The sequence below is a fragment of the Otolemur garnettii genome, unplaced genomic scaffold (genome assembly GCF_000181295.1).
Source record: "Otolemur garnettii isolate 467f Iridium unplaced genomic scaffold, OtoGar3 scaffold00010, whole genome shotgun sequence".
Lineage (NCBI taxonomy): Eukaryota > Metazoa > Chordata > Mammalia > Primates > Galagidae > Otolemur > Otolemur garnettii.
Genome location: NW_003852405.1, coordinates 14,536,030 through 14,546,397, shown reverse-complemented (window position 1 = coordinate 14,546,397; position 10,368 = coordinate 14,536,030). Strand labels below are relative to the sequence as shown.

At 45.2% G+C, this 10,368-nt stretch overlaps 1 pseudogene across 1 annotated transcript; it reads left to right on the top strand.

Moving 5' to 3' along the window:
• The first annotated feature begins 7,157 nt into the window (after nucleotides 1-7,157).
• On the top strand, nucleotides 7,158-8,117 carry LOC100942358 (annotated as a pseudogene). Its single transcript, XR_001161020.2, has one exon. The product of XR_001161020.2 is annotated as a eukaryotic translation initiation factor 4E type 2 pseudogene (transcript).
• The last annotated feature ends 2,251 nt before the right edge of the window (nucleotides 8,118-10,368 follow it).

Genomic DNA, 10,368 nt, shown 5'->3' with positions numbered 1-10,368 from the left:
AGGTTGGACACCCCTGAGCTAAGTGTCCCAAAGGTAAATTTCCATTTCACCCGAGATTCAGAAATATAGACTCTCATTTTTTTTTTTTAGCTTAACAGCATTTAGATCTAGTCTTCTCTTCGCATTCTGTTTTTCAAATTGAAGCAAATCAAGATAAGACAGAATCTCTTATCTCCCATGGGGGGAAAAATGTCCTTCAAGGCACATGGAGTTTGCCTGGCTTGAGGGCTTCAGATTCCTTGGGAGTTTTGAAGGGTTTAGCAGCAGGGATGATGCCAATGGAATCCCTGGAACCGGGGATTTCCAGTCAATCCAGATGGCGAGAAAGGAGCTACGTCCTTCTGTTTCTCAACTGCTCAGGTCGAACCTTCTGGGGAAGTTCACCCTGACTTACTTTATCTCTCCAACATTTGCTCCTTTCCTTAAGTAACTGAGAACCCCGCTGCAGGACTGACTGTACAGGGACTCACGTACTTACCCAGCTCCTTACTGCCTCTCCTTTATTCACTCAGAGCACTTAAAATGTTCCCACACTGACAGGGATATTTGCTAATTTTCAAGTACTCATTGTCCCTAGTAAAGTGATCTCATAGGGTTTTTTCCCCCCTCTTGGACCATGTTTAATGGTTCTTTGTGATTGGGAGAGGAAGGGAACAACTCTCCCTTACAGAGAGAAAAACAACCCCCAAGAGTGATAAATCTCCACTCATTTATACCTCCTCCTTTTCCTTCTTAATAGGCTCATTTATCTGGATTAAACCTTGCATTAAGCTTTGGGGGGGAGGGGAGATTTACAAAAGGTCCACAGTAAAAACCAGGGACCTTCCAAAGGTAGAATCAGATTATAAGCTTCCCTGGAACAAGGAGTATCTTTAGTTCTATTGAAGAATGAAAGATAAAAAATAGTAAAAAACAAATTGAACAGTTATGCAGGTATTGCTCAAAAACTGGCTTATGCTACCAAAGTGCACATTGTCCTATTGACCCGATATCAGAAAAAGGAAAGCAATCGTCTAAAGACACAGACAAAATGTGTGTGGAATGTGTCTGTCTAAGATCACGGGAGAGGAAACTTGTATATGTTGTATTTAACAACAATAAATTTGACCTAGATGTGTACAGGATATAAAATTCTTTCTCCATATCTTCTATTCCCATGGAGGGTGGCTTCTCAAAACCCACTGAAATGAGTTCAGCTACTCAGTGCCTCTAAGCAGCATCCCTCTGGCCTCCCTGGAGTACGACTGTGTTCCAGCCCCAGCACCAGGAACTTTAGACCATGTGCCAGCCTGTGGCACCAGAGTCCAGTTCCTCCCCTCACTGTGGCTCCTGGTGCCAACCACGGAGAGGAGAGATGAAGGCAGCTGGGCCTCCTCTCTGCTTTTTCCGGCCTCCCATGGGGATGGTATGTGGCAGTGGGACCAAAAGAGGGGAGAAATGAAGAGTTATTCTCCTGGTAATTTTTAGGAGTCTAGCATGGAGAACAGAAGCTCAGCACCTGCCAGGAGACAGCTCACCTTTGAGTGGCATCATCCGGGAAAGCCTCATGCTGTGTCTTCAAAGGCAAGATATCACCTTTTCTGGACTAGACAGCTTGGAGTTAGCCAATTTGACTCCAGGCTTTGCCACTTTCCAGCTGTGTGACTTTGGACAACTGAGTCTTACTCTTCCCATTCATAAAATTTGAAATAATACACATCCTACCACTTAGGGATGTAGATTAAATGAATTGCCATTTGTACAGAGTAATAGAGCTACCCTATCTGGCACATAGTAAGCATGCCACAAATGGCAGCTAGGATTCCGAAGTATTGCTTGGGTTTAACTTACATGAAATTACAAAGCCTACATTTTCTTCCCTGGATTGGAGAAGAAGTTTTTCCATTTAAGCCCAAGAGATTCAGAGATTTGGCAGTTTACTGGCAGTGCCCAGTACAAAGCACAGTGGGAAATTCTAACCTCTTTGCTAAGTACTGTGCTAGATCCTGAAACAAGCCTGGCCTGTTCTTTCTGTCCAAGAGTGAATGACATCACTGCCTGTGTCCTTAAACACCGAACGAGAGAGTCCTGGAGGGTTTCTTGCAGAGTTTCCCTGTACATTTCTAGTGCATTTCCTGTGAGCTGACATTGCAAATAAAAAGTTAGGCAATACTCTTCTTAAGTACCAGCTACGTAAAGAGCACCATTCTCTGGTTACAAAGTCATGAAAGGTTGGGGGAAAGAATGCAATAAAATGGCTAGACGTAATGCTGGAGGCAGCCTGGGGTAGTGCACGGAGCACTGAGCAGGACATCACAGGGCCAGGGGCCTGGGTCCATTCCCTCCCCTTAATAGCTGTGCTATCTCAGTCCCAACGGTCAAAGTCTTTGGGCCTGGGTGCTTGACTGTACAATGCAGGGAGTGGGTTGGATCTATCTGAAGGTCCCTTCCTGTCTGTGGTTCCAGTTAAGGAGAAGAAAGGAAATGTGAAAAGATGTGAGAAATACAACAGAACAATTCTTACTGCATCCCAGAACTTACAGCCATGAGGTCAGACCACAGGGGCCACAGGTAGAAAGTTTACGAACCTGCTTTTCCCCGTTAGGTTTGTTTAGTTTTAAGTCCTTGTTTCACGTTCCTTCGCTGATATGAAGGAGCTAGAACTGAGGTTATTAGTTCACTGGGGCGTAAATCTGAGTGGCCTGCGAAGGCTGGACACTGGACTGTGGACCTATCAGGATCCCAAACAAGAAACAGGCCATGGGTCAGTTCACTGGATACAAAAGCCCTGAGCTGGCCTCAGCTAGGGGAGAGGCTTTACTTTCCAAGAAGGAGCAAAGTGATCTCGTGGAAATCCAAGGCCTGTTGTTTTTACCTGTGAATGAAACCCTGCCCAGGCCTCGCCTAGCAAGGTGAATCTATGTCAACAGAAGCAGACTGGCTGGAGAGAAACAAGGCTGAACTGGGCTGTGCCTCCCTCCACCCTGAAGACAGACCAGCCCGAGCTGGTGAAGGCCCTGTTCCTCTGTAGCCCGTGGGGGGTGAGTGTGCTGCCCACTAGGCTTCCCATGGAGGCTGCAGACACCAGTGTCTAGGGGGGTGGGGGGAGGTTGGCCACGCTGCCTGTTTCAGACTCTTAATTCTGAGATTTGCAGAGTCTCAAAGTTCAGCCCACTCATCTCTCCCAGGCCACGGTCAGCCCAGCCCTCCTCCCACCTTCATTGGCAGGGCCTTAGCGAGAAGTCTTTTCATTTCCAAAACATGGAAAGACCCTGAAGCGAATCATGAATCATAAATCCAAGTGCTCTCTTGGGATCCCTTTTTCAGGAAGTGGCGGGAAGCAGGCTGCCCTCTCATCCCTCCCCTGGTGTCAGCTGGAGAGGACTGTGGCTTCTCAGAAACATACTGGGTCCTTGCAGATACTCCAAGCTGAGAAAGTTCCCACGGAGCAGAGAAAGGCTTTCTCACCTGGAACAAACAGTGCCAAACACTGCGACCATAATTAGGAACCAACAGTAACGCCTAAGCCAAACACACACCCTGAGAAAACACGCAGAGATGGCCCCACACTTGCTGAGAGTTCCCACGCCCTGGTGGCTTTCATCACCTGTCCCCTCCACCCGGAACACTTTCTTTGCAGGCTAAGTTGTGCTTGTCCTTCAAGATTCACTGGAGATCAGAGGCCACTCCCTGAATACCTAGCCTGCCTCTCGGTGCTCACACACACTGCCCGTGTCCCCATTTCCATGGCAGGCAGGTGCTCTCCCCGAGAGTGACTCTGAGTATGTCACAAGTGCCCAGCTCAGTGCCCGGCAAAGAAAGAGCTCCACCTCACCACCAGGCAATGTGAGAATTACAAAGAGAACAAAATGGACACTGGGGATCTCCTAAATTTAGCTGGGCTTTTAAGTATATTTCTTACTCCAGATTAATCTGAGCGTACGAATGTTTGCATTTGTTAGATAAAGTCCCTCTTGTAGTTGTGTCCTGCATCCAGGAGGTGTACCATGCAGCCTTACATTGTATCCATTAGTTTGGAACACACCGACACCCTTTTTTCTCCCCCTCCCCCATCTCTCCTCCCCACCCCAACTTGAATTGAATTGAGTCTTTCTCCTATGTGGATGAATAGTAGATCCTCTACTGGCATCATATTGGTATTGAGTACATTGGATATTTGCTTCGCCATCTTTTTTTTTTTTTCTTTTGAGACAGAGCCTCACTTTATCACCCTCAGTAGAGTGCCATGGCATCACACAGCTCACAACAACCAGCAACCTCCAACTCCTGGGCTTCGGCCTCCCAAGTAGCTGGGACTATAAGCACCCATCACAATGCCTGGCTGTTTTTTTCTTGCAGCTTGGCCAGGTCGGGGTTTGTTGCAGCTTGCCCATATACCCACCACCCCCGGTATATGGGGCTGGCGCCCTACCCACTGAGCCACAGGAGCCACCCAGCTTCACCGTCTTGTGATACTTTACTGAGGTGTTTCAGCTCCACCCGGGTTAATACAAAAGATGTAAAGTCTCCATCTTTTTTTATGTTAGCCCTGATTTTGATGCACACGCCTGTAGGTGAGTCAAGGAAGGAGAGAGTTTCCTTGACTTCAAGCTCACGTGACAAAGATGTGGCCCAGAATAGGGCCCTACTGGGCAGGACAGAGCCCGGCAGCCCTCTATGGCCCCTCCCAGGAGACTCATGCCCCTAGGGCCAGGACAGGTGGGGTTGGGGCGCAGCTCGGGATGATGAGCTGCAAGGTTCCAGGAGGGATGGCCTGGAAGGGCTGTACCCATAAAGGAAGGTTCGGCTCACACCTTGCTCTTTCCCCAGGTCTGCCCCTTCTCCAGCATGCCCTCCCAGCTGCCAGGACTGCTGGGGAGCCAGCACCGACCCTCTGACCCCACAGGGCAGGATAAAGGAAATGCAACTAGTGTGTTTGAGGCACCAGGTACAAGAAACTCCAGACACAGAGCTTGCAGGAGACGCCATCTGCAGAGCGCAGGCCACACAGCCATCGGTTCTAAGAAGCTCGCTCTTCCTGGCCAGGGGAAGAGCGTGTGGCTGTGTGGTTCATGGGACCCTTTCATGGGATCTGCATCACCCTCCCGGCAGGTAAGAAGCCAGAGGTTCAAGGTTGGTGGAGTTCCTCTCTGTCACACAGCTAAGTGGGAACAGACTCAGCCAGCTGGGCGTGTCATACTGGGCCTCCCTGACCCAGGGCCTCCTGCCATAGCAAAGGGAGAAAGTGATTACCTGAGAGTGCTCCTTCCATGGCGTGTGACCTGCTTTCTCTCCCTCCCTTCTATAACTCAAGCAACTCGTTTACTCTAAGTTGTTAACAACTGACAAGCCACCCCTCTCTAGCACATTTGTGATTTATAGAAACAATGCCTTAATTAAAAGGATAGTTTTTACAGAGACACACTGGGCAAGAAATGTGGAGAAGAGGTATTTCAGGACCTCGGCGCAGAGCCTTGCTCCTTCCCCTCCAGACAGGGGCCTCTTTCATCCAGAGCAGGGCAGTGTCTGTCTCACCCCAGCCCAGTGGTGCAAGGCACAGAGCTAGGACATGGCAGATACTCCATATGATAATTGCTGGTGGATGAGTGAAGACGTGGATGGATCATGGGCTGCCCCTAAACCTTTCCAATAAGTGGATCATTCATTCACTTAATTCCAACTATATTCTCTTCTCTTTTGTAGTCTAAGAAGAACAAGAGAACCATTATATTCACTAAGAACCAAGTGGGCACAGTGTAATAAACCAGGCATGAGGGATGTTGCTTTGAACTAGACAGCTTAGTGTCTAACAAGTGAGTCAGTCATTAAACAAAACGTCACAGTTGTGACTAGGTATGCTATTAAGGATAATGGCCCAGCTGTATGTTCTGACCATTTAGTATTCAGCAGCTAATCTGTAATCTAATTGTGTAATCTGGCCATTCTACTGACCAAATTCTAATATTTTAACCTACTTTAGTGTTGTTTATGCACAACTTATATTTTATAATTTTTTTTCAACTCAATAGGGGTACACTTCAGGTACAGAAAGTAAAGCTGAGGCATATTTATTAAAGCTCTAGAGCAGCAGTTCTCAACCTGTGGGTCACGACCCCTTTGTAACAATGAAAATACATCGCGGCATTAGGAAGGTTGAGAACCACTGCTCTAGAGAATCAGGGTTCAGTTCTGTCAAACTAAGATATATTCCACCAGTCTATTCAATGATTAGTATTTTGAGTTCAAAATAGTTTCAACAGCAATATTGCAATTTTACCTGCATAAAAGCATTAAAAGGAAATCACAATAGAAATATTAAGTGATATGATTGCGGCTATTCTTTTTATTTTGCCATTTAAAAAAAATGTTTATTTAATGGATGATTAGTACTTTGTAATAAAATGGACTTTTAAAAAGACTACTGAGGGTGGTCCCCGTAGCTCAGTGGGTAGGGTGCCAGCCATGTACAGAGGCTGGCAGGTTCGAACCGGCCTGGGCTGGCTAAAACAACAATGACAACTACAATGGAAAAATAACTGGACATTGTGGCGGGTGCCCGTAGTCCCAGCTACTTGGGAGGCTGAGACATGAGAATCGCTTGAGCCCAAGAGTTTGAGGTTGCTGTGAGTTGTGATACCACATCTCAAAAAGAATAAAAAAAGACTATTCAAATATGTCATAATCTCATTTTCCTTATGGAGTTACTCATATTGAAAAGTCTCCAATATCTTACACTTAGTGGATGTTCAGTATATACTTCTTCCCTCTCTCCACTATGTATTTCTTTCTTTTTTTTTTTTCTTTGTCAAGTCGGAGTTCTACCCTGTGCCCTGAGCAGAGTGCAATGGCGTCATAGCTCACTGCAACCTTAGACTCTGGCTGTGGGCATCCTACTGCCTCAGTCTCTGAAGCCACTGGGATTAGCTATGGTGCCCGGCTGAGTTTTTCATTTTTTTTATGAGTCAGAGTCTCACTCTTGCTCAGATAAGTCTCAAACTCCTGAGTCCAAGCAAATCTCCTGCCTCAACCTCCCACAGTGCTGGGATTACAGGCATGAGCCACCACGCCTGGCTCCACTATTTATTTCTTGAATATAGAAATAGATGAATGAATTCTGAAACCCAAGATGGTAAGACCAACCTATAGAAATTTTTGTTTTAAACTGTTGAACTGAGTGGCGACAGCGGCAGCGAGAGGATGAACAACAAGTTCGACGCCTTGAAAGATGATGACAGTGGGGACCATGATCAGAATGAAGAAAACAGCACACAGAAAGATGGTGAGAAGGAAAAAACGGAACGAGACAAGAATCAGAACAGCAGCAAAAGGAAGGCTGTTGTCCCTGGACCAGCAGAGCACCCGCTGCAGTACAACTACACTTTCTGGTATTCCAGGAGAACCCCCGGCCGTCCTCCCAGCTCACAAAGCTATGAACAGAATATCAAACAAATTGGCACCTTTGCCTCTGTGGAGCAGTTCTGGAGGTTTTACAGCCACATGGTACGTCCTGGGGACCTGACAGGCCACAGTGACTTCCATCTCTTCAAAGAAGGAATTAAACCTATGTGGGAGGATGATGCAAATAAAAACGGTGGCAAGTGGATTATTCGGTTGCGAAAGGGCTTGGCCTCCCGTTGCTGGGAGAATCTCATCCTGGCCGTGTTGGGGGGACAGTTCATGGTGGGAGAGGAGATCCGTGGGGCTGTGGTCTCTGTCCGTTTTCAGGAGGACATTATTTCAATATGGAATAAGACTGCCAGTGACCAAGCAACCACAGCCCGCATCTGGGATACGCTTCGGCGAGTGCTTAACCTACCTCCCAACACCGTTATGGAATACAAAACTCACACCGACAGCATCAAAATGCCAGGCAGGCTGGGCCCCCAAAGGCTCCTTTTTCAAAATCTCTGGAAGCCGTGGTTGAATGTGGCATGACCCTCTCCCTCTCTGGATGGCGCCATCATTGAAGCTGGCATCATCGGAGTCTCTTCTTCTGTTGGCGTGCTACCTGGAAGATCCTTCTGTCCTGGACAAGAGGAATTGGAAGAGCATTTTATGTTTTAATAACAGGCTGACACACAGCCGCTACAACATCAGCTAAGATCACTTAATAAATGGTGCTAAACTAAAAAAAAAACAAAAAACTGTTGCACTCAGATTTCCCAGTGACCAAAGTCAAGATCTTTGAGACGTCTCAAAAAAGATTTATCAGTTATGCCTGTAATCCTAGCACTCTGGAAGGCCAACGGGGGAGCCTGAGCTCACAGGTTCAAGACCAGCCTGAGCCAGAGCAAGACCTTGTCTCTAAAAATAGCCAGGCATTGTGGCAGGTGCCTATAGTCCCAGTTACTTGAGAGGCTGAGGCAAGAAGATCACTTGAGCCCAAGAGTTTGAGGTTGCTGTGAACTGTAACACCACAGCACTCTACTGAGGGTGACAATATGAGACTCTATCTCAAAAAATAAAGAAAGAAAGAAATAATAAAATAAAAAAAGATTTATCAGAAGCCTGTTTTAATTGTCTCATTCAGTTATTGGCTATTTTGTTTATAAATATGGGTTTGGGATATGGTAAATGTATTGAATTAAAGAAAATGCTTAAGTACATACCGAAATTTAGTACTTTTGTAATTTCTATCATTTAAAAGTTACCTGTCTCTTACTGAGAGCAACATCCAGCAGGCTTCTCAAAAGTATCTCATTTAGTATCAGCAAATATTTGGATCCCTTCGGAATATTTATTTTTCATTTATGATTTTATCTCCTTTGGAATCCTTCTGTCATATGTTTGGTTGTGACCAATAAGTTAGAAAATATTAGCTAGAATTTTTTCAGTCCCAGAAGTTTACATCTGGAAGGGTCATTAATTGTCATTTATTCCAAGGTCCCTCCCAAAGCAGGAATCCCTCCTGCAGCCATAGTCACTGATCTCTGGGTATCTGCTTGAATGTTTCATTTGCTGGAAGCTCACTGCCTGCCGTGGAAGCCGAGTTTGTTTTAAAAAGATGCTTATCTTCAAAGTATAGCCACCATAGAGGACAGTTTCATTTTGTTTACAAGCTCACTTCTAATCTCCAGCACAGAACTCAGCACATCAAACATCTTCCATAAATGCTCACCACCTGAACAAGTACAAATTTGAATTCGTTCATTCATTCCGCATATTTATTGAATGTCTACTATGTAGGGGCACCATAGTGGACAAGAAAGATGCAGTTCCAGGCCCAGCCAGCATTTTCTTTCTAGCTAGAATGAATGGTCTGTTTAATTCTCAGCCACATCGTCAGCAAGCAGATGGGAAACACCACCACTAGAACAGGTTGAGGAATATGTGGGGGTTCTAACGTATTCCTAGAAATTACTCTGTGGGAAACCAGATTTCCTGTCAGGATGGGCTGGTGAGTGTTTGAAGTCACTATTATTTGAATATTAAAGAAATGTAATCTTATCTTATTCCTAAAGCTGTTGGAGCAGGATATTCAATATACAGAAAGATAAGATAGAGATATATTAGCATATACACTTATATTTCTACTTATTGATATATGTATCAACATACACACATATACAAGGTCTGAGAATTAAGTTGTGTACTTACCACCATGCACTTACGTTGGCAGCACTGTACAAACAACTTGGTAAGGTTTCATAACCTTGGTGTATCAGGGTTTCACAGTTGTGTCTGTTGACATGCAGCAGCGTCTTGCTGATTAGTGATCATTATTGCTGCATGTTTTTTCATGCCTTCACAAGAATGTCAGAGCTACAATTGGAGCAACACACAAATGTTAAGTTTCTTGGTGAACTTGGCAAGAGGGGAAGTGAAATAAGGGACATATTCGTCCAAGTTTATGGGGATAATGCCATGAAGAAAATGATAGTGTACAAGTAGATTAAACATTTTTTCTGAAGGGAAAGAAAGCATCTCTGATGAAGGACAGTCACAGCAGCCAGTAATGAGCAGAACCGACAAAAGCTTTGCAAAAATTCATCAAGTTGTGCATCCAAATCATTGTCTGACTGAGAAGCATAGCAGACCAAGTAAACATCGCCAGAGAAACAGGAAAATCATAACCAAAAATCTTGGCATGAGAAAGGTATGTGCAAAAATGGTCCCAAAGGAGGTCACTGATGAACAAAAGCAAAGGAGAGTCAAAATTTGCCAAGACCTTTTGAAGAGGCAAGATGATGTTTTAGACTGTGTTGTCACTGTGATGAAACATGGGTGCACCAACATGACCCTGAAACAATTCATCAAAGTGCACAATGGAAGTCAGCCAATTCTCCAGGACCAAAAACTTTCTGTCAGTCCAAATCAAGAGTCAAAACAATGTTGGTAACTTTTTTGATATCAGAGGGATTTTTCATTATGAATTTGTACACCTGGACG